Source organism: Leucopleurus acutus (assembly GCF_964270905.1).
Source record: "Leucopleurus acutus genome assembly, chromosome: 1".
Lineage (NCBI taxonomy): Eukaryota > Metazoa > Chordata > Mammalia > Artiodactyla > Delphinidae > Leucopleurus > Leucopleurus acutus.
In genome coordinates this window covers 66,385,422-66,410,524 of record NC_139142.1, presented here as the reverse complement: position 1 = coordinate 66,410,524, position 25,103 = coordinate 66,385,422, and the positions used below count along the sequence as shown (strand labels likewise).

Below are 25,103 nucleotides of genomic sequence, written 5' to 3'. Positions count from 1 at the left end.
AGAAATTTTATCATGGTAGAGACAATTTGAAAATTAATAGTTGCTAGTGATAATAGGATAGAGGGGGCTTGTTTCTGAATGGAGTATTTTAGTGAGCAAACACCAGCTGTGCATGACTAAGGGTGGCACTCATCCAGGGGAAGGACATTTGGGGGAAAATTTGTGTAGTTTTTTTTTTAAACAGCAGAGAGGCATTTTAGTTAGACTACTGATCTCTTTTCTTTTAAAAGGATTAAGTTTCAAAGGAAGGATCAGCCCACTCTGGTGGGGTGAGGTTGGGGTGGAGGACATATTTGGAATAAGAGGAATGTTTGCAACAGTACGTGGCTAGAACTTTCCCTAAACACTCTGGTTCATAGGCATTTGACCAAGCACTCAAGGGCCAAATCTTAATATTACTTGTTTTTCTCCATTTAATGAGAACCACTGAGCTTAATTAGCTCCCAATTTTGTCTTTACAGTGGTCACACCAGAGAGCTGTGAATACCAATCTTTTAAAAGAATTTTTCCCCATTATAAGTAATATATGTTTTGAGCATCAGATTTTTGCAAAAGTAGTTTGGTAGTAGAAATTGTTTTCATAATGGAGAGAAAGGGGTTTGATTTCATGTTACTAAAGGATGTTATAAGTAATCAAAAGAAAAAGGGAAATTTGGGAGTCTATGAAATGTCATTTTTAAAGGAGGAAATTTAAGTCAGGAAAGAATAGACTTGCTTGGAAACAAGTCCTATAATTGGAACTTGAGTAGCTAACATCTGCCTTTGACAAAATCCCCCGCAAAGCTGCTACCTCTGCTTGTAGTCGTTGAATTAGGGCTCTGACATTTTCATATTTCCCGTGGAAATGACTGTGATAATATAAATGTTTTATTTTTATACCTGATTAGATAGGGAAGATGGAAGCCAGATGTTCTTTAAGTGTGTGTCCTATGAATCGTTGCAGGGACTATAACACAGGCAATAGTAAATCAAAGGTTGCAGAGAGGGTATTGCTGAGGCTCCTGGAGCAGAGGTGGGGCAGATAACCTCTCGATTTTCTTGGTAACTCTTTGTTTTGGTTCTGCCAGAGTTGGCTAGGTTAACTGATTACATCACATGGTCTGTGGTTTTATGATTCAGTTTGTGAAACTGGAGAGCCCAAGGCATTCCTTTAAAGTGTGTTTACTAACTATCTGCTATATGTCAGACACTGTGGTAGGTATTTTGGATAGAGTGGTGAATAAGACAGTCCACCTTGTTTATTTACATCTGTGATAAGTACTGCAAAGGAGAAATTCTGTTTTCAGGAAAGCATACAACAGGATACTGATTCTAATCTGAGGGTTGAGGGAAGACTTCCCTGAGGGAGTAACATCAGTCATATCTGCTTTCCAACAACCACCATTACTCTCTGTCCCATTACTGTTTTATTTTTTTCATGGCAATAATTGTTATTGCCACAAATTCTAATTTATCTTATTCCTTCTTGTCTCCTCCTCTGACTCCCCTATGTGCCCCTGCCCCCCACATTAGAATGGAAACTCCTGGAGAGCAAGGACCTTTGTGCCAGAAAACTCTGAATGGAAAGGAGCATGGGGAGCTGGAGGAACCGAAAGAAGGCCAGTGAGGTGGTGCTCAGTATGAGAAGGAGAGTAGCAGCCTTGGAGACCATGTCAGGAATTTTAGAATTTATCCTAAGGACAATGGGAAGCAATTTTAAGCAGGGGATGGACATGATCAGATTTGCTTAAAAATTACTTCAGTGTTGCATGGAGAATGGAGGAGATGTTAGAATGGGCACAAGAGAACAATTTAGGCTATTATGGTAACCTAAGTAGGAGAGCATGGTGATGTCTTGGACTAGTGTTTTGGTGGTGGAAATGGAGGAGAAGGTAAAATTGGTAGGTCTTGACAATGGATTGGATATGAGAGAGGAGAGGAAGAAGTCGGATGACCTCCATTCCAGGTTTCTTGATTGTACAACTGAGTTGATGTCAGATACATTTTCCCAATGCATTTGAAAAACAACGTGTGCATTTTCAAGTTTGATATACAGTAGAATTGCCCCGATTGTGAAAATTCAGCAAATATATTGAACTTCTCCAGTCAACTTTTGGTCAAGATAGAAATGCACATACTTTCTTTTTAGTCTTTACTGTTTTACCTACTAAGGAGTAACCTATGTCTTTGTTTCAGGCTTGCTAATTGTTATAACTGACTGGAGTCCTAGGATTTTTTAATGGTTTTATTGAAGTATGATTCACATACCATACAATTCATCTATTTGAAGTTTACTTTTCAGTGGCTCTTAATATATTCACAGAATTGTGCATCCATCACCATCAATTTTAGAAAATTTTCATTACCCCAAAAAGAAACCCTATACTGCTTAGCCATTATTCAGTCTCCCCATGTACCCCAGCCTTAGGCAACCACTAATTTACTTTCTGTCTATATAGGTTTGCCTATTTTGGACATTGCATATAAATAGAATCATACAATATATGGTCTTTTGTGACTGACTTCTTTTACTTAGCATAATGTGTTCAAGGTTCATCCATGTCATAGCATGTTTCATTTCCTCATTTCTTTTTATTGCTGAGTAATTGTCCATTGTATGCATATAACACGTTTTATTTATCTGTTTCATCAGTTGATGGACATTTGGGTTGTTTCCACTTTTTGGCTATTATGAATAATGCTGCTGTGAATATTTGTGTATAAGTTTTTTTTTGTGTGTGTGTGTATGTAAGTTTTTTATGTGGACATATATTTTCAGTTCTCTTGGGGATATTCCCAGCAGTGGAATTGCTGGGTCATGTGACAACTCTGTTTAACCATTTGAGGAACTGCCAGACTGTTTTCCAGAGTGGTATACCATTTTACATTCTTACCAGCAGCGTACAGAGGTTCCAGTTTTTCTACATCCTCACCAATACTTACTTATTTTCTGTCATCCTCGGGTGTGAAGTGGTTTCTCATTGTGATTTTGAATTGCGTTTCCCAACAGTGTTTCTATTGGACTAAAATGATAATGAGATAGAAGCAGGGCAATTTACTGGCTGGCATAGAATTTAAGAGAGTAGAGATGAATTGGCATATACAAGTAATTATTTTAAGCATTTTCTAAGGCTTTGCATTGTCTTTCTGGTTCTCATTTAGCAGTTAACAGTTAAAACATTTTATTTTGTACCTTAGGTTCAAAACAGTTTTCAGGTTACACAAAAATAATTTTCACAAATACCCTAAATATTTTTGTGATAGTTTTTCTTTCTCTTTAAAATACAGTCTTCATCCCTTTTGGCTCCTAAGCAGCGTAGTTGAGAACGTCTGACTGATTTTGGACAAATTCAAAACTGAACAATCCAAGGACCATCTTGTACCAGACACTGTGTTTACTGTGTTTACATGGGGGCTACCTTCACAAAGGCTTCTAGCCTTGTGGGGGAGACAGATACACGTATATATTTACGTATAAGGAAGAATGTGGCAAGTGTAGCAGTTGGTGAGTATAAACAGAGTACGTTAATACCAGAGTGGAGAGAAATTAATTCCCGTTTTAAGCAGAGGCAGTAATTTGAAGGCTAGGTAGAATTTTGGCAGGTAGAAAAATAGCAGAAAAGAAGAAAATTTTAGATAGAAGGAACTATGTGAGCAAAGTCATGGAAGCAGGAATTATAGTTTGGAATGAGAAGTAGTCTGTATGGTTATAGTTTAGGGTATACTGGGACGAGAGGGCTCATGGGGGATCCAGCTGAAGATAGACTGGATGCATATGACATGTAAAGGACTTTGGATTTTGTCCTGTAGTCAGTGGGATACTTTAGAAAGTTATCTGCTAGTGTACAGTTCATGATAAAATCTGTGCTGTAAGATTTATAGTGATGGTGAAGAACAAATTAGAGACATATTGGAGGTAAGGGTGGCATTTGCAATAGCAAGGGTGAGAACAGACTTATCAACTTAAATTGGCTTAAAAATAGGGGTTTATTATTTCACATAAAAGAAATCTGGAAGTTAAAGAGTTGGTTAAAAAGCTGCCCAACTATATCAGGGCTCTGGGGTGGCATTTCTGCATTTCTCTTGGTTTAATCTTTATGGTCACAAAATGGTCTTATCCATTCACAAACAGGAAGAAAAAGGGTGGGTTCTCTTATTGTTTTTTGTTGTTGTTAGAGAAGAAAACTTTGACCAGGCACTCCTAGCTTCACTGATCAGGATTGGATCTCATGACTGTGACTTAGCTGCAAAGGAGACTGGGAAAGTGGGGAGTCTGATATTTTCCACCTTTACAGTGGGAGGTGAGCTCTGCCTATGAAAACAGCAGGTGGGAGTAGGAGTTCTCAGGGGTTGGCAATGAGTAGTGTTTGGAGATGTTAATATCCTCCATTTAGTAGTAAAAAGAAAAAGGAACAGACAGATTTAAGAGACAGATTAGAAGGGAAGGAAGAATTAAAGATTGGCTGTAGGTTTGGTGGTGAATGAAGAGATTGAAATGCCATTTACCAAAATGTATTTCCCTATCTAAAATTGAGTTGACTCCTTAATCTATTAATACCTAGGCCTAGTATCCTGATATCTTACCTTCTAATCACCAACCTAATGGGCTGGGGAGGAGTAGTTTGGTTTTTTTTTTCTTTTTTAACATCTTTTTTGGAGTATAATTGCTTTACAATGATGTGTTAGTTTCTGCTTTATAACAAAGTGAATCAGTTATACATATACATATGTTCCCATATCTCTTACCTCTTGCGTCTCCCTCCCTCCCACCCTCCCTATCCCACCCCTCTATGTGGTCACAAAGCACCGAGCTGATCTCCCTGTGCTATGCGGCTGCTTCCCACTAGCTATCTGTTTTACGTTTGGTAGTGTATATATGTCCATGCCACTCTCTCACTTTGTCACAGCTTACCCTTCCCCCTCCCCATGTCCTCAAGTCCATTCTCTAGTAAGTCTGTGTCTTTATTCCCGTCTTAGCCCTAGGTTCTTCATGACATTTTTTTTTTCTTAGATTCCATATATATGTGTTAGCATACGGTATTTGTGTTTCTCTTTCTGACTTACTTCACTCTGTATGACAGACTCTAGGTCCATCCACCTCACTACAAATAACTCAATTTCGTTTCTTTTTATGGCTGAGTAATATTCCATTGTATATATGTGCCACATCTTCTTTATCCATTCATCTGATGATGGACACTTATGTTGCTTCCATGTCCTGGCTATTGTAAATAGAGCTGCTATGAACATTTGGTACATGACTCTTTTTGAATTATGGTTTTCTCCGGGTATATGCCCAATAGTGGGATTGCTGGAAAAAAAATCTAGAAACAATAAATGCTTGAGAGAGTGTGGAGAAAAGGGAACCCTCTTGCACTGCTGGTGGGAATGTGAATTGGTACAGCCACTATGGAGAACAGTATGGAGGTTCCTTAAAAAACTACAAATAGAACTACCATACGACCCAGTTCAGTGGTTTTTAAGGGCTACTCCTTGGACCAGTGCCAGCTTGCTGCATAAGAATCACCTGGGGAGCTTGTTAAATAAATCAGAATCTCTGAGAATTTAATTATTTTAGGTCTGGGATTTGACCATCAATTTTGTTAACAAGCTCCCCAGGTAATTCTGATGCACAGCTAGGTTTAGGTATATTTGGTAGGAAAAATGTGGACTTTGGTTTTAGGCAAACCTGAATTTAAATCCCAACTCTTCGCTTACTAACTGTGTGAACTTGGGCAAGGCACTTGACCTCACAGAGCTCAGGTCCCTCATCTGTGAAATGTGTAACAACAACAATAATAGCTACTTTACATAGCTTTTGTGAAATATACAGTATATATGTAATGTGTCCAGCATAAATGCTGGCATATAGTAAGGATTCAGTAACTGGCTATTTTTATATGTCTTAGCCTGTAGTAAGTACTGGGTATTTGATTTAGCAAAGAAACAAATTTCTGTAAAGCTACAACAAAAAGAAAATAAGAAGCAAATATAATAAATTGCTTTTCTTGTTGCTTAGTATCCATTGTAATCAATAGCTGATTTTTTTTGGCCCAGCCAAACATCTTCTAAGCTTGAGCATATAAACTTTGTTTATTTTCTTAACTGCATTTTTGGCTGTGTCTGTTCTGTGTAATCTATATAAGTATATAATTTGAAAATCAGCGAGTATACCAAAATCTCTAATCCAATTTCTGTGAAATACATTACTTAGTATTTAGTAGAGCCTGTTTTTCACAGTAATCTCATATAAAACCTTAAAGTAGGCAGGATTTTTTCTCTTATAAAACAAAAAACAGACAATTCGGATAAAAGCAGTAAGTGCACATTAAGGATCATTTTGTTACTCTCAAAGCTTGTTGCCTGGGTTAATAATTAGAATGTTATTGTGGATGATTGTCTTGGGTGATAAATTACTACTCACTGAGAATGAATGCTCATTTTTCCTGTTTCAGTGCATAAAGAGGTCTTGGTGAAAGGGAGAAGAGACACTAACATTGGGTATTTACTTTGTGCTAGGAAGTTGACTTAATATGTCTTGTAGGAGAGGGGCACCATGCTGTAGGGGTACCTGTGGACTCTGAATGCCTGGGTTCCTATCACAGTTCCTATCACAGCTCCTGCACTACAGCTGTGTGACTTTAGGTAAATTACTAATCTTTGCTGTGCCTTGACATTATAGTGTACACCTGCCTCATGAAGTAGTTGTGAGGATTACATAAGCTAACATACCTACAGTATTTAGGAAGTATGTGGCTTATAGTTCTATATAACTGTTAACTGTTCTTTAAGTTTCACAAATTCACACTGTTCTGCAGTCTCACAAAAATCCTGTAAGGTATGTATCTTCTTAATCTTTATTTTGTAGGTAAGAAAACTGAGGTTTGGTGAGGTTAGTAACTTAGCTAAATTGCCCATCTATTTAGTGATGCAAATCCCAGATAGCTTTTTTGTGCATTCTACTATGCCTTTAATAAATTAGTTATTTTTAAAAAATCCTAAAAATAATAATTACTTATGTGAGTCATATGGTATTTAAACAAAAATATTTATTTATCTGGCTGAGGCATGTGGGATCTTCAGTTGTGGCATGTGGGATCTATTTCCCTGACTAGGGATTGAACCCAGGCCCCCTGCATTGGGAGCGTGGAGTCTTAGCCACTGGACCATCAGGGAAGTCCCCATATGGTATTAAGTAACATTGTTTTTCATTTATGAAAAAAAATTTTTGCTACTTGGGAATAGAATTAATAGATTAACCATTTTTGAACTTCAAGTTAGGTGTTAATATTTTGAAAAACATTTTTCATTGATCCTCACTTAAAAATATTGCATCAGGCTTCCCTGGTGGCGCAGTGGTTGAGAGTACGCCTGCTGATGCAGAGGATGTGGGTTCGTACCCTGGTCCGGGAAGATCCCACATGCTGTGGAGCGGCTAGGCCCGTGAGCCATGGCCACTGAGCCTGCGCGTCTGGAGCCTGTGCTCCGCAACGGGAGAGACCACAACAGTGAGAGGCCTGTGTACCGCAAAAAAAAAAAAAAAAAAAAAAATTTGCATCAAGGGTTGTGGAGAAAAGGGAACCCTTGCACATTGTTGGTGGGAATGTAACTTGGTGCAGCCACTGTGGAAAACAGTATGAAGTTTCCTCAAAAAACTAAAAATAGAAGTATCATATGATCCAGCAATTTCACTGCTGGGCATATATTCCAAGAAAACAAAAACACTAATTTGAAAAAATGTGCACACCCCAGTGTTCATAGCAGCGTTATTTACAAAAGCCAAGATATGGAAGCGACCTAAGTATCCATTAATATCAATAGATGAATAGATAAAGAAGATCTATTCCAATGGAATACTACTCAGCCACAAAAAAATAATGAAAAAAATATATACTGTAAAAAACATATAAAGTATACTGTATATTACAGTAAGTATTTAATTGTAATTAATTATATAAATATAACTTACTTGGATTTAGGTAATACATCATTTTATACTTGATGATCATAATGGTACCTTGAGGGTTTTCCATAGTTTTTGAACTTTATTTTTATTTGTTGTGTAGTAATATAAATATTTGAATACAATACAGTTGTTTATTTCACTCATGATATGGATGCATCTGTGATTAACTGAATTATCTAAATCCTCAAGGTTCATACATTTTATGGAATATATAAACAGTTTTGCTTGCTAACAGATCACCACTGATGTATATAAATAGTATTAATTGACTTGAGACGTGTGTGTCTACTTCTCTGGTATCTTTCATAAGAATAATTCAGTGTACTGAGTAAGAAACTTAATGTCAAATATTAAAGTGAAAGATAAGGCCGTGTGTTTTTTTTTTTAAATTAATTGTGCAACAGAGTGTTGGGAGTGTGTAACTAGACTCTAAAGCCCATCTTGTGTTCGGAATTTTTCCTTACTTACTCTTCCTCCTCCTGCATAAGCACACAGACACATGCACTGCACTTACCAAGCACAATAAAATAACAGTACGGTTTTATAAGGTAATTTTCAGAAGGTAGAAGCCCCAAACTGCTTTTCCCCTCTATTTTCTGTATGGTTTTAGGTAGAAAGCATTATGCACAATGTGCTTTGACATTTCCCATTAGAAGCAGTAGCAATTTTGTTTTGAATAGCTCTTAAGAAGCTGTTGGCTGTGTGTTTCCTTCTCAGCACCCTTTGGCCTACCTTTTAAATTTCTTTTGGTAAAGTGCAACTTGCTGCCAGTAATTCGTTCTCTCACTTTGGGATGGAATGGAAGTTGCTGAATTTGTTGTGAGTTAGAAAGAGAACAGTTACCCAAATTTTACATTTAGTATATTCTTCCTTAGTTTCCTTTAGTTTGTAACATATTGGTGGCAAAACTGGTACACATCCTTTGAATTTCATGACCTGATTCTGTACAATAAGAAGTTATCCAGATCTTTCTTACAGAACAGTCTGTCCTTTTTTCTTAATTATTCTCCCCTTCCTCCCTAACTTGGCTCTCACCAATTCATTTTTCCTTTCTCAATTTTTTTTCTCAGTAATTTATTTCCCCCATCACATCTCCTTGAGGAATAAGGAGGCCCCTAAATCCTCAGTAGGGCAGTGTTAGAAGGGTAGCTGAGAAGAGAGCAGAGGGCACATGAAGACATGGGTTTTAAAACCAGCTGCTTGGCTCCTGTGATTTTGAGTCTGGAGGGTATATCATGTGCTCTGTTTACATCTGATTCCTGTGGTTGCTGCATTGCTTTTATTTGCAAGAGCTGCTATCAGAATTGTGAATGCTCTTCCCTGCACTGCAGTTTAGTTAAGGATATTCTGAAGGAATCGATGTTGGTTTTCAGTGCTTTTGCTGCAGTACCTTATCTGATTTGGGAAAGGTTCTTGTTTGGTTAGGTTTCTAGGTCTTAAGGCTTAGATTCTGTCAAAAAAGTGGCTGGTTGATGTTGCAGATAAGATGACTATTATTTTTAGGGGTTAGTATCTAGAAGTATCTTTTTCTGCATTTGTATTACCATGGTCATAGAAGGCTTCCTAATTTTTCTCTGATTTTGAAGACTGCTTACTAAGAACATCAATACTTTTTTTCCCCCTTTAATTAGAAGGCCAAGGATTTAAGGTTTTTCTTTTCTTAATCTTAGTTGTCTTACTCCTCATTTACTTTCACACACACACACACACACACACACACACACACACACACACACACACCAAAACTCCTATGCAGCCATTTTATGTTTAAAACCCTGGATTGAACCTAAACTTGGTAGTGAGCGGGTTTAAAAATTGCCCTCTTTTTTTTTTTTTTTTTTTTTTTGCGGTACGCGGGCCTCTCGCTGTTGTGGCCTCTGCCGTTCGGAGCACAGGCTCCGGACGCGCAGGCTCAGCGGCCATGGCTCACGGGCCCAGCCGCTCCGCGGCATGTGGGATCTTCCCAGACCGGGGCACGAACCCGTGTCCCCTGAATCGGCAGGCGGACTCCCAACCACTGCGCCACCAGGGAAGCCCTAAAAATTGCCCTCTTTTTAATGAGCCCTTTCATACTGGATTGTGTCTTTAGTTTTCAAAGATTTAGGTAGTGTACTTTTTTTTTTAAGGTACTGTACTCTTATCATTTTTTTTTTTACAGCAGCCCACTATAGACAGTCTTTGCACTAGATTTTATTCCATGAAGTTCCATTTTTCTGGAGTTGAGATCAATAGAAAAATGAAGATGACACTGGATTTTCTTGGGGGAAAAATGGTGGTTAGGAATAGACCGCAAGGAAATTTATGACCCTTTCTTTAACACCAGAATATTTTAAACTTTACCTACATTAGTTAATTTTGAATCCTATAACTTAAAACATTAGTATAGAGGTATTAGGAGAGGGAATTTCATGAACTCGTAGAATGTTAGAGCTTAAGAGGGGCCGTAGGGATCATATAGTAATCAACCCTGATACTCTACAGAGGAACAAATGGAGGTTTGTTTATTCATTCATTAGTTCATCCATTCATCCATCTATTCATTAAATGGATATTTATCTTATGATTACTGTTTAAGGTGCTTGGAGATATCCTTACCCTTATGGAGTTTACAATAAATAGATGTTAGACATCATAAGTAAGTTAAATATTATGTTAGAAAGTGATAAAAGTAGTCTGAAATAAGGGGGAGGGAAAATGCTTGTGTGTGAGGGGGGGTTTGCACTTTAACATAGGGTAAGCTCCACTGAGAATATGACATTTGAGCAGAAACGTGAAGAAGGTGAGAGTGTAGTCTGTGTGACTATCTGTGGGAAGATTGTGTCACGCAAAAGGAACAGCCAGTTCCAAGGCTACTATGTGGGATCATGTCTAGCTTATTATTCAAGGAATAGTGAAAAGCCCACTGTGGCCCTTGGAGTAAGAAGTGGACTGGAGTAATAACAGGTGAGGAAAGTGAACAGGGCTGGGAGGCAGGGGTATGGGGAGCTGGATAGATTATGTGGGGTCTGGTGAATTGTCATAAGGACTTTGGCTTTTCATGAGTGAAATGCAGGAGGGGGTGTCAGTGAAGGGTTTTGAGCAGACACGATCTGACTTATGTTTCAACTCTGAATCATTCTCACTGCACTGTTGAGAAGAGATGCCAGGGTAGGGTTGCTAGATTTAGCAAATAAAAATATAGGACACCCACTCAATTAAATTTGAATTTTAGATAAACAACGAATAATTTTTTATATGCATATGTCCCATGCAATATGTGACTGACTATTTACCCATATGGCAGAATGTGAACTACTTTTTTATAGTTAAAAAAAAAAACCCTCTTCATTGTTACTGTTGATTACTGTAGATCACTGTTACTCTGATCCTGCTGGTCCCAAGATGTGGGGCCTTATAGCAAATTTTCATCTTTGCCTTTCCATACTATCTATATTACTGTTTTTCACATTTTGGTCATCTTATACCCCAGAGTGTTACAATGCAGTTTATTGGACCCCAGCCCAGACCTACTGAATCAGAATTTCTTGAGATAGAACAGTCTCTCTCCACAACTGCCTATTGTTCTAGATTCTAGGTACAGCAGTGAATAAAACATACAAAATTCCTTACCCTAGTGAAATTAACATTCTAGTGGGGAGACACAATAAACAAGATAAATAAGTAAATATATAGTATGTTAAATATTGATATAGGTGCTAAGAAGAAAGAAAAAGCAGGAAGGGGAGTAGGAAATATGCACGGTTATGATGAGGGAGTTGGAGTTTTAGATAGAGTGACGAGTGAAGGCCTCACTACATGGTGATGTTTGAATCAAGACTTGAAAGAAGTGATGGAGAGAACCACGTGCACCTAAAGCAGGTGCATACCTGGTGTGTTAAATACACTGCAGGGAGCAGTGTGTCTGGAGTGGAGTGAAAAGGGGAAAAATAGTAGGGGATGAGATGAGAGAGACAAAGGGGAATGGTTAGTGATTGTTAGCAGTTAAGCTTTATGGTATGTTGGAAAGAGATTTGGAAGCTAGATCCAGCTATGACATTTATCTCTGGGCCTGTTTCTTCTTCACTAAAAAGTGGTCAGAAGACTACGATGATCTCTTAGGTGTTTTTTTGTTTGTTTGTTTTTGTTGTTCTAAAATAGTCTTTAATTCGATATTCTTCCATTTCTACTTTTCCAGCTTGATTACAAACAGTTTATCATTTGGGATTCTTCTGTACTTTTCATGAGCTCATCTCTGCCCTCTGTCCAGCCATGTGAACTTTTTCCTTTATGTTGCCCTTGTTCCTCTTTCTTTCTTGACTGAAATTGAAGATTTAGACAGTCCTTTGATAAGTAGTAGGAAATTGTTCTCTCATCACTGTACAACCATTACTTCTTCTGACATTCAGATTCTTATTAAATGTTAGTTAATAGAATTAAGAAACATATTTTTCTCTACTGAGAGATTAAAATTCTTGTGAACGGCAGCTTGATTTAAAGCTAGGTAGAGAGAGAGAAGAAAGTAGAGGCTTGATTCAATTTTAAATTGAATAAATCCTAGTTGCCAGTCCAAGTTTAAGTGTAATGTAATGTGTAGAGACTCATGTGATTCTTAACTGGATACATCTATGGAAAGGACACATTTGAGTAGTCTTAATATATATATTTTTTAATTATTGAGTTTTTTTTTTTTACATCTTTATTGGAGTATAATTGCTCTACAATGGTGTGTTAGTTTCTGCTTTATAGCAAAGTGAATCAGTTATACATATACATATGTTCCCATATCTCTTCCCTCTTGCGTCTCCCTCCCTCCTACCCTCCCTATCCCACCCCTCTAGGTGGTCACAGAGCAACGAGCTGATCTCCCTGTGCTATGCGGCTGCTTCCCACTAGCTATCTGTTTTACATTTGGTAGTATATATAAGTCCATGCCACTCTCTCACTTTGTCCCAGCTTACCGTTCCCCCTCCCCATGTCTTCAAGTCAGTTCTCTACGTCTGCGACTTTTTTCCTGTCCTACCCCTAGGTTCTTCAGAACCATTTTTTTCCCTTAGATTCCATATATATGTGTTAGCATACGCTATTTAGTTTTCTCTTTCTGACTCACTTCACTCTGTATGGCAGTCTCTAGGTCCATCCAACTCACTACAAATAACTCAATTTCGTTTCTTTTTATGGGTTAGTACTATTCCATTGTATATATATGCCACGTCTTCTTTATCCGTTCATCTGTTGATGGACACTTAGATTGCTTCCATATCCTGGCTACTGTAAATAGAGCTGCAGTGAACACTGTGGTACATGACTCTTTTTGAATTATGGTTTTCTCAGGATATATGCCCAGAAGTGGGATTGCTGGGTCATATGGTAGTTCTATTTGTAGTTTTTTAAGGAACCTCCATAGTGTTCTCCATAGTGGCTGTACCAATTCACATTCCCACCAGCAGTACAAGAGTGTTCCCTTTTCTCCACACCCTCTCCAGCATTTATTGTTTCTAGATTTTTGATGATGGCCATTCTAACTGGTGTGAGATGATATCTCATTGTAGTTTTGAATTGCATTTCTCTAATGATTAATGATGTTGAGCATTCTTTCATGTGTTTGTTGGCAATCTGTATATCTTCTTTGGAGAAATGTCTATTTAGGTCTTCTGCCCATTTTTGGATTGGGTTGTTTGTTTTTTTGTTATTGAGCTGCATGAGCTGCTTGTAAATTTTGGAGATTAATCCTTTGTCAGTTGCTTCATTTGCAAATATTTTCTCCCATTCTGAGGGTTGTCTTTTAGTCTTGTTTATGGTTTCTTTTGCTGTACAAAAGCTTTGAAATTTCATTAGGTCCCATTTGTATATTTTTTTTTATTTTTTATTTTTTTTGCAGTACGCGGACCTCTCACTGCTGTGGCCTCTCCTACTGCGGAGCACAGGCTCCGGACGCACAGGCTCAGCAGCCATGGCTCATGGGCCCAGCCGCACGGGCCCAGCCGCATGGGCCCAGCTGCTCCACGGCATGTGGGATCCCCCCAGACCGGGGCACAAACCCGTGTCCCCTGCATCGGCAGGCGAACTCTCAACCACTGTGCCACCAGGGAAGCCACCCATTTGTTTATTTTTGTTTTTATTTCCATTTCTCTAGGAGATGGGTCAAAAAGGATCTTGCTGTGATTTATGTCATAAGAGTGTTCTGCCTATATTTTCCTCTAAGACTTTGATAGTTTCTGACCTTACATCTAGGTCTTTAATCCATTTTGAGCTTATTTTTGTGTATGGTGTTAGTGAGTGATCTAATCTCATACTTTTACATGTACCTGTCCAGTTTTCCTAGCCCCACTTATTGAAGAGGCTGTCCATTCTCCACTGTACATTCCTGCCTCCTTTATCAAAGATAAGGTGACCATATGTGCGTGGGTTTATCTCTGGGCTTTCTATCCTGTTCCATTGATCTATATTTCTGTTTTTGTGCCAGTACCATACTGTCTTGATTACTGTAGCTTTGTAGTATAGTCTGAAGTCAGGGAGCCTGATTCCTCCAGTTCCGTTTTTCGTTCTCAAGATTGCTTTGGCTATTCGGGGTCTTTTGTGTTTCCATACAAATTATGAAATTTTTTGTTCTAGTTCTGTGAAAAATCCCAGTGGTAGTTTGATAGGAATTGCATTGAATCTGTAGATTGCTTTGGGTAGTAGAGTCATTTTCACAATGTTGTTTCTTCCAATCCAAGAACATGGTATATCTCTCCATGTATTTGTATCATCTTTAATTTCTTTCATCAGTGTCTTATAATTTTCTGCATACAGGTCTTTTGTCTCCATAGGTAGGTTTATTCATAGATATTTTGTTCTTTTTATTGCAATGGTAAATGAGAGCGTTTTCTTGATTTCACTTTCAGATTTTTCATCATTAGTGTGTAGGAATGCCAGATATTTCTGTGCATTGTTTGTATCCTGCTACTTTACCAAATTCATTGATTAGCTCTAGTAGTTTTCTGGTAGCATCTTTAGGATTCTCTATGTATGGTATCATGTCATCTGCAAACAGTGACAGCTGTACTTCTTCTTTTCCGATTTGGATTCCTTTTTTTTTTTTTTTTGCGGTACGCGGGCCTCTCACTGTTGTGGCCTCTCCCGTCGCGGAGCACAGGCTCCGGATGCGCAAGCTCAGCGGCCATGGCTCATGGGCCCAGCTGCTCCGTGGCATGTGAGGTCTTCCCGGACCAGGGCATGAACCCATGTCCCCTGCATCGGCAGGCGGACTCTCAACCACTGTGCCACCAGGGAAGCCCTGGATTCCTTTTATTTCCTTTTCTTCTCTGATTGCTGTGGCTAAGACTTCGAAAACTATGTTGCATAACAGTGGTGAGAGTGGGCAACCTTGTCTTGTTCCTGATCTTAGTTGAAATGCTTTCAGTTTTTCGCCATTGAGGAAGATGTTGTCTGTGGGCTTGTCATATATGGCCTTTATTATGTTGAGGAAAGTTCCCTCTATGCCTACTTTCTGGAGGGTTTTTATCATAAATGGGTGTTGAATTTTGTCAAAAGCTTTTTCTGCATCTATTGAGATGACCATATGGTTTTTCTCCTTCAATTTGTTAATACGGTGTATCACATTGATTGATTTGCGTATACTGAAGAATCCTTGCATTCCTGGAATAAACCCCACTTGATCATGGTGTATGATTGATTTAATGTGCTGTTGGATTCTGTTTGCTAGTATTTTGCTGAGGATTTTTGCATCTATGTTCATCAGTGATATTGGCCTGTAGCTCTCTTTCCTTGTGACATCCTTGTCTGGTTTTGGTATCAGGGTGATGGTGGCCTCGTAGAATGAGTTTTCCTCCCTCTACTATATTTTGGAAGAGTTTGAGAAGGACAGGTGTTAGCTGTTCTCTAAATGTTTTATAGAATTCGCCTATGAAGCCATCTGGTCCTGGGCTTTTGTTTGTTGGAAGATTTTAAGAACTTTTAATTTAATTTTATTTTTTTTTTGCGGTACGCAGGCCTGTCACTGTTGTGGCCTCTCCTGTTGCGGAGCACAGTCTCCGGACGCGCAGGCTCAGCGGCCATGGCTCACGGGCCCAGCCACTCCGCGGCATGTGGGATCCTCCTGGACTGGGGCATGAACCCGTGTCCCCTACATTGGCAGGCGGACTCTCACCCACTGCGCCACCAGGGAAGCCCTGTTGGCAGATTTTTAATCACAGTTTCAATTTCAGTGCTTGTGGTTGGTCTGCTCATGTTTTCTATTTCTTCCTGATTCACTCTTGGCAGATTGTGCATTTCTAAGAATTGGTCCATTTCTTCCAGGTTGTCCATTTTATTAGCATAGAGTTGCTTGCAATAATCTCTCATGATCTTTTGTATTTCTGCTGTGTCAGTTGTTACTTCTCCTTTTTCATTTCTAATTCTATTGATTTGAGTCTTCTCCCTTTTTTTCTTGATGAGTCTGGCTAATGGTTTATTAATTTTGTTTATCTTCTCAAAGAACCAGCTTTTAGTTTTATTGATCTTTGCTATCGTTTCCTTCATTTCTTTTTCATTTATTTCTGATCTCATCTTTATGATTTCTTTCCTTCTGCTACCTTTGGTTTTTTTTTTTTGTTCTTCTTTCTCTAATTGCTTTAGGTGTAAGGTTAGGTTGTTTATTTGAGATGTGTCCTGTTTCTTAAGGTAGGATTGTATTGCTATAAACTTCCCTCTTAGAACTGCTTTCGCTGCATCCCATAGGTTTTGGGTCGTCCTGTCTCCATTTTCATGTGTTTCTAGGTATTTTTTGATTTCCTCTTTGATTTCTTCAGCGATTTCTTGGTTATTAAGTAGTGTATTGTTTAGCCTCCATGTGTTTGTGTTTTTTCCTGTAACTGATATCTAGTCTCATAGCGTTGTGGTTGGAACAGATGCTTGATACGATTTCAATTTTCTTAAATTTACCAAGGCTTGATTTGTGACCCAAGATATGATCTATCCTGGAGAATGTTCCATGAGCACTTGAGAAGAATGTGTATTCTGTTGTTTTTGGGTGGAATGTCCTATAAATATCAATTAAGTCCATCTTGTTTAATGTATCATTTAAGGCTTGTGTTTCCTTATTTATTTTCATTTTGGATGATCTTTCCATTGGTGAAAGTGGGGTGTTAAAGTCCCCTAGTATGTTTGTGTTACTGTCAATTTCCCCTTTTATGGTGGTTAGCATTTGCCTTATGTATAGAGGTTCTCCTATGTTGGGTGCATAAATATTTCCAATTCTTATATCTTCTTCTTGGATTGTCCCTTGATCATTACATAGTGTCCTTCTTTGTCTCTTGTAATAGTCTTTATTTGAGGTCTATTTTGTCTGATACGAGAATAGCTCCTCCAGCTTTCTTTTGATTTCCATTTGCATGGAATATCTTTTTGCATCCCCTCACTTTCAGTTTGTATGTGTCCCTAGTTCTGAAGTTGGTCTCTTGTAGACAGCATATATATAGGCCTTGTTTTTGTATCCATTCAGCCAGTCTGTGTCTTTTGGTGGGAGCATTTAATCCATTTACATTTAAGGTAATTATCGATATGTATGTTCCTATGACCATTTTCTTAATTGTTTAGGGTTTGTTATAGTAGGTATTTTCCTTCTCTTGTGTTTCTTGCCTAGAGAAGTTCCTTTAGCATTTGTTTTACAGCTTATTTGGTGGTGCTGCATTCTCTTAGCTTTTGCTTGTCTATAAAGCTTTAATTTCTCTGTTGAATCTGAATGAGATACTTGCTGGGTACAGTAATCTTGGTTGTAGGTTTTTCCCTTTCATCACTTTAAATATGTCCTGCCACTCCCTTCTGGCTTGCAGAATTTCTGCTGAAAGATCAGCTGTTAACCTTATGGGGATTCCCTTGTAGGTGGTTTGTTGTTTTTCCCTTGCTGCTTTTAATATTTTTTCTTCGTATTTAATTTTTGATAATTTGATTAATACATGTCTTGGCATGTTTCTCCATGGATTTATCCTGCATGGGACTCTCTGTGCTTCCTGGACTTGATTAACTATTTCATTTCCCATATTAGGGAATTTTTCAACTATAATCTCTTCAAATATTTTCTCAGTCCCTTTCTTTCTCTCTCCTTCTTCTGGGACCCCTATAATTCAAATGTTGGTTCATTTAATGTTGTCCCAGAGGTCTCTGAGACTGTCCTCAGTTCTTTTCCTTCTATTTTCTTTATTCTGCTTTGCAGTAGTTATTTCCGCTATTTTGTCTTCCAGGTCACTTGTTCGTTCTTCTGCCTCAGTTATTCTGCTATTGATCCCTTCTAGAGTATTTTTAATTTCATTTATTGTGTTGTTCATCGTTGCTTGTTTCATCTTTATTTCTTCTAGGTCCTTGTTAAATGTTTCTTGCATTTTGTCTTTTCTATTTCCAAGATTTTGGATCATCTTTAGTATCATTATTCTGAATTCTTTTTCAGGTAGACTGCCTATTTCCTCTTCATTTGTTAGGTCTGGTGGGGTTTTATCTTGCTCCTTCATCTGCTGTGTGTTTTTCTGTCTTCTCATTTTGCTTATCTTTCTGTGTTTGGGGTCTCCTTTTTGCAGGCTGCAGGTTTGTAGTTCCCGTTGTTTTTGGTGTCTGTCCCCAGTGGCTAAAGTTGGTTCAGTGGGTTGTGTAGGCTTCCTGGTGGAGGGGACTAGTGCCTGTGTTTTGGTGGATGAGGCTGGATCTTGTCTTTCTGGTGGGCAGGTCCATGTCTGTCGGTGTGTTTTGGGGTATCTGTGGACTAATGATTTTAGGCAGCCTCTCCGTTAATGGGTGGGGTTCTGTTCCTGTCTTGCTAGTTGTTTGGCATAGGGTGGCCAGCACTGTAGCTTGCTGGTCGTCGAGATAAGCTGGGTGTTGGTGTTGAGATGGAGATCTCTGTGAGATTTTCACCGTTTGATATTATGTGGAGTTGGGAGGCCTCTTGTGGACCAGTGTCCTGAACTCGGCTCTCCCACCTCAGAGGCACAGCCCTGACTCCTGGCTGCAGCACCAAGAGCCTTTCATCCAGAGCCTTTCATCCACACTGCTCAGAATATAAGGGAGAAAATGTAGAAAGAAAGAATGAAAGAGGATAAAAGAAAATAAAGTAAGGCAAAATAAAATAAAGTTATTAAAATAAAAAAATAATTATTAAGAAAAACATTTTTTTAAAAAGTAAAAAAACAAAAAAAACGGACGGATAGAACCCTAGGACAAATGGTGAAAGCAAAGCTATACAGACAAAATCTCACACAGAAGCATACACATACACACTCACAAAAAGAGGAAAAGGGGAAAAAACCATAAATCTTGCTCTCAAAGTCCACCTCCTCAATTTGGGATGATTCATTGTCCATTCAGGTATTCCACAGATGCAGGGTACATCAAGTTGATTGTGGAGATTTAATCCACTGCTCCTGAGGCTGCTGGGAGAGATTTCCCTTTCTCTTCTTTGTTCTCACTGCTCCCGGGTTTCAGCTTTGGATTTGGCCCCGCCTCCACGTGTACGTCGCTGGAAGGCGTCTGTTCTTCGCTCAGACAGGACGGGGTTAAAGGAGCTACTGATTTGGGGGCTCCGGCTCACTCAGGCGGGGGGGGAGGGAAGGGCACGTTGTGCGGGGCGAGCCTGCATTGGCAGAGGCCGGCGTGACGTTGCACCAGCCTGAGGCGCGCCGTGCGTTCTCCCGGGGAAGTTGTCCTTAGATCTCGGGACGCTGGCAGTGGCGGGCTGCACAGGCTCCCTGGAGGGAGGTGTGGATAGTGACCTGTGCTCGCACACAGGCTTCTTGGTGGCGGCAGCAGCAGCCTTAGCGCCCCATGCCTGTCTCTGGGTTCCGCGTTGATAGCCGCAGCTCGCGCCGGTCTCTGGAGCTCGTTTAAGCAGCGCTCTTAATCCCCTCTCCTCGAGCACCTGGAAACAGAGGGAAGAAAAAGTCTCTTGCCTCTTCGACAGGTCCAGACTTTTCCCTGGATTCCCTCCCAGCTAGCCATGGTGCACTAACCCCTTCAGGGTGTGTTCACGCTGCCAGCCGCCAGTCCTCTCCCTGCGCTCCGACTGAAGCCCCAGCTCCCAGCCCCCGCCCTCCCCTGCGGGTGAGCAGACAAGCCCCTCGGGCTGGTGAGTGCTGGTTGGCACCGCTCTTCTGTGCGGAAATCACTCCACTTTGCCCTCCGCACCCCTGTTGCTGTGCTCTCGTCCGCGGCGCCGTAGCTCCCCCTCTCCGCCACCCACAGTCTTCGCCCGCGAAGGGGCCTCTAGTGTGTGGAAACCTTTTCTCCTTCACGGCTCCCTCCCACTGGTGCAGGTCCCGTCCCTATTCTTTTGTCTCTGTTTATTCTTTTTTCTTTTGCCTTACCCAGGTATGTGGGGAGTTTCTTGCCTTTTGTGAGGTCTGAGGTCTTCTGCCAGCGTTCAGTAGGTGTTCTGTAGTTGTTCCACATGTAGATGTATTTCTGATGTATCTGTGGGGAGGAAGGTGATCTCCGCCTCTTACTCTTCCGACATCTTACCCCCAGATCCAGGTCTTAATCTTAAATGAATGTTTACTTGCAAACGTTGGGGTGGGCCACTCTAAGACGTTGTTTTGATGGGTTCTATTAGCACATGACATGGATAAAAAGAACATCATGAAGCTTTACAATCTTCTTTAGTGTATATTCTGTTGGAAGAACAAAGCAGTATCAAAACTCTTGTCAGTACCTTTGAAATCCAACACACAAAAAATAGGACTTGTAGGCTCTCAAATTGCAGCTTTCATGCAGTGGTAATGAAACAGTATAATCACTCTGAATAATTCTGCCACCTTTTACAGGTCTCACAGGGTATTATGAATTATAAAGAAACAAATCCCAAAATCTAGTGTGTTGGGGTTTGATCTGTCTTGTTTTTGTCATCTGTTAGACTTTGCATACTGCAGGAGAGTCAGAAAAAAGCGTACCAACACATTAGGTTAAGTTTATGGTGACATTAAAGATGGCAATCCTACTTTACAATAGTACATGTATCGTTATATTTGCTAATAATCATTTTCTTTATCTGTTGTGTATTTGGTGAGGCTTTTGTGGTGATTATTCTTTTGGGCCTGGCTGAAATTAATGATAAGGAAAACCCTGATTGGAGTTTTCTTGACTAAATATAATTATTTTAGGTGAAATAAGTTGGAAAGGATTCACAAAACTTAGTTAGTTGGACACCCAGCTGCATATGTTTATTTATAGCCTCTACCTTGCTCATTTATTTTCCTACAATATAAAAGTGTTTGAGAATTTAAATTGAGAAACTGTTTATACACTTAAAATAGGAGCCTATGGGCTTCTCTGGTGGCGCAGTGGTTGGGAGTCCGTCTGCCGATGCAGGGGACGCGGGTTCGTGCCCCGGTCCAGGAGGATCCCACATGCCGCGGAGCGGCTGGGCCCGTGAGCCATGGCTGCTGGGCCTGCGTGTCCAGAGCCTGTGCTCCGCAGCAGTAGAGGCCACAGTGGTGAGAGGCCCGCGTACCGCAAAAAAAAAAAAAAAAAGGAGCCGATTTAAAAACAATGGAGTAAATTATGAAAAACAAATGAGGTTTATTTGGCATCTTTTGAACATTACTGAATTCTAGACTTGAAAATATGTGTAGGCTGCTTTTGTAATTGTGGTAATTTTATCAGTCAGTAGCTGTGCCAAATCAAAGTACAGTATTCTTTAATTAATACAGGGTTTGGTGTTTCTACTTAATGGACACTGATTTTATTCACAATATATAAAATTAAAGCAAGGCATGCTAACTTAGTTCCAGTGAAACAGCCTGAAAAGTGTGCTCTTTATTATTTTTGAAAACTAGCCAATTAAGGATGAGGAAGTAGATCTTTACTGAGGTAGCTCCTCTGACACTAAAAGAGATGATTGTGTCCTGTCTGCTCTTGGCTTTACAAAAATTACATTGTTGGGTGATTGAATAACTTTGTCATGGAAAAGCTTATTTTCTAAATCAGCGTTGGCAAACTATGACCTGTGGACTAAATCCTGCCTGTATTTGTAAATAAAGTTTTATTGGAACATAGCCATGCTCATTCATCTACATGTTGTCTATGGCTGCTTTGGTGATACAACGGCAGTGTTGAATAGTTGCAGATCAAATGATCCACAAGGCTTAAAATATTTCCTTTTTCTTTTTATTTGACATCTTTATTGGAGTATAAGTGCTTTACATTGTTGTGTTAGTTGCTGCTGTATAGCAAAGTGAATCAGCTATATGTATACATATATCCCCATATCCCCTCCCTCTTGCATTTTCCTCCCTCCCTCCCTATCCCACCCCTCTAGGTGCTCACAGAGCACTGAGCTGATCTCCCTGTGCTATGTGGCTGCTTCCCACTAGCTATCTGTTTTACATTTAGTAGTGTGTATATGTCAATGCCACTCTCTCACTCTGTCCTAGGTTACCCTTCCCACTCCTCGTGTCCTGAAGTCTGTCTTTACGTCTGTGTCTTTATTTCTGTCCTGCCCCCAGGTTCATCAGAACCACTTTTTTTTTTTTTTTTTAGATTCCATATATATGTGTTAACATACGGTATTTGTTTTTCTCTTTCTGACTTACTTCACTCTGTATGACAGACTCTAGGTCCATCCACCTCACTACAAATAACTCAATTTCATTTCTTTTTATGGCTGAGTAATATTCCATTATATATATGCGCCACATCTTCTTTATCCATTCATCTGTCAATGGACAGTTAGGTTGCTTCCACGTCCTGGCTATTGTAAATAGAGCTGCAGTGAACATTGTGGTACATGACTCTTTTTACATTATGTTTTCCTCAGGGTATATGCCCAGTAGTGGGATTGCTGGATCATTTGGTAGTTCTATTTTTAGTTTTTTAAGGAACCTCCATACTGGTCTCCATAGTGGCTGTATCAATTTACATCCCCACCAACAGTGCAAGAGGGTTCCCTTTTCTCCACACCCTCTCCAGCATTTACTGTTTGTAGAATTTTTGATGGTGGCCATTCTGACTGGTATGAGGTGATACCTCATTGCAGTTTTGATTTGCATTTCTCTAATGATTAGTGATGTTGAGCATCCTTTCATGTGTTTGTTGGCCATCTGTATATCTTCTTTGGAGAAATGTCTATTTAGGTCTTCTGCCCATTTTTGGATTGGGTTGTTTGTTTTTTTGATATTCAGCACATGAGCTGCTTGTATATTTTGGAGATTAGTCCTTTGTCAGTTGCTTCGTTTGCAAATATTTTCTCCCATTCTGAGGGTTGTCTTTTTGTCTTGTTTTCCAAGATTTTGGATCATCTTTACTATCATTACTCTGAATTCTTTTTCAGGTAGGTTGCCTATTTCTTCTTCATTTGTTTGGTCTGGTGGGTTTTTACCTTGCTCCTTCAGCTGCTGCATATTTCTCTGTCTTCTCATTTTGCTTAACTTACTGTGTTTGGGGTCTCCTTTTCGCAGGCTGCAGATTCACAGTTCCCGTTGTTTTTGGTGTGTGCCCCCAGTGGGTAAGGTTGGTTCAGTGGGTTGTGTAGGCTTCCTGGTAGAGGGGACTGGCTCCTGTGTTCTGGTGGATGAGGCTGGATCTTGTCTTTCTGGTGGGCAGGACCACATCTGGTGGTGTGTTTTGGGGTGTCTGTGACCTTATTATGATTTTAGGCGGCCTCTCTGCTAATGGGTGGGGCTGTGGTCCTGTCTTGCTAGTTGTTTGGCATGGGGTGTCCAGCACTGGAGCTTGCTGGTCATTGAGTGGAGCTGAGCTGGGTCTTAGTGTTGAGACGGAGATCTCTGGGAGAGCTTTCACCGATTGATAATTACATGGGGCCGGGAGGTCTCTGGTGGTCCGGTGTCCTGAACTCGGCTCTCTCACCTCCAAGGCTTAGGCCTGACACCTGGCCGGAGCACCAAGACCCTGTCAGCCACACAGCTCAGAAGAAAAGGGAGAAATAAAAGAAAGAAAGAAAAATAAAATAAAATAAAGTTATTAAAATAAAAATATAAAAAAATTATTAAAATAAAACAATTTTAAAAAGTAGTTAAAAAAGAGAAGAGAGCAACCAAACCAATAAAGAAATCCATGAGTGATAACAAGTGCTAAAAACTAAACTAGGATAACCATATAAATCAGAAACTAGTCAGTCACATACAGCCACCCCCAAGTCTGCAGTTGCTCCCAAAGTCCACTGCCTCAATTTTGGCATGATTCATTGTCTATTCAGGTATTCCACAGATGCAGGGTACGTAAAGTTGATTGTGGAGATTTAATCCGTTGCTTCTGAGGCTGCTGGGAGAGATTTCCCTTTCTCTTCTTTGTTTGCACAGCTCCTGGGGTTCAGGTTTGGATTTGGACCCGCCTCTGCATGTAGGTCACCTGAGGGACGTCTGTTCCCGCCCAGATAGGACCGGGTTAAAGTAGCAGCTGATTAGAGGGCTCTGGCTCACTCAGGTCTAGGGGAGGAAGGGGTACAGAATGTGGGGCGAGCCTGCCGCGCCGGCAGAAGCTGGTGTGACATTGCGTCAGCCTGAGGTGTGCCATGTATTCTACCGGGGAAGTTGTCCCTGGATCACGGGACCCTGGCAGTGGCGGGCTGCATGGGCTCCTGGGAGGGGAGGTGTGGATAGTGACCTGTGGTTGCACACAGGCTTCTTGGTGGCGGCAGCAGCTGCTTTAGTGTCTCATGCCCGTCTCTGGGGTCCGCGCTGATAGCCGCGGCTTGCGCCCGTCTCTGGAGCTCGTTTAGGTGGTGCTCTGATTCCCCTCTCTTCGGCACCCCGAAACAATGGTCTCTTGCCTCGTTGGCAGCTCCAGACTTTTTCCCAGACTCCCTCCCGGCTAGCTGTGGCTCACTAGCCCCCTTCAGGCTGTGTTCACGCAGCCAACCCCAGTCCTCTCCCTGTGATCCAACCTCCAAAGCCGGAGCCTCAGCTCCCAGCCCCCGCCCGCCCCGGCGGGTGAGCAGACAAGCCTCTTGGGCTGGTGAGTGCTGGTCGGCACCACTCCTCTGTGCGGGAATCTCTCCGCTTTGCCCTCCGCACCCCTGTTGCTGTGCTCTCCTCCGCAGCCTCGAAGCTCCCCCCCTGCGCCACCCTCAGTCTCTGCCTGCGAAGGGGCTTCCTAGTGTGTGGAAACCTTTCCTCCTTCACGGCTCCCTCCCACTGGTGCAGGTCCCGTCCCTATTCTTTTGTTTGTTTTTTCTTTTTACTTTTGCTCTACCCAGGTACGT

At 40.5% G+C, this 25,103-nt stretch overlaps 1 protein-coding gene across 5 annotated transcripts in view; it reads left to right on the top strand.

Moving 5' to 3' along the window:
• Positions 1–25,103, top strand: part of NUBPL (NUBP iron-sulfur cluster assembly factor, mitochondrial) — a gene marked incomplete at its 5' end in the record, with an annotated part of 331,565 nt that overhangs the window by 114,361 nt on the left and 192,101 nt on the right. The window lies entirely within an intron of this gene.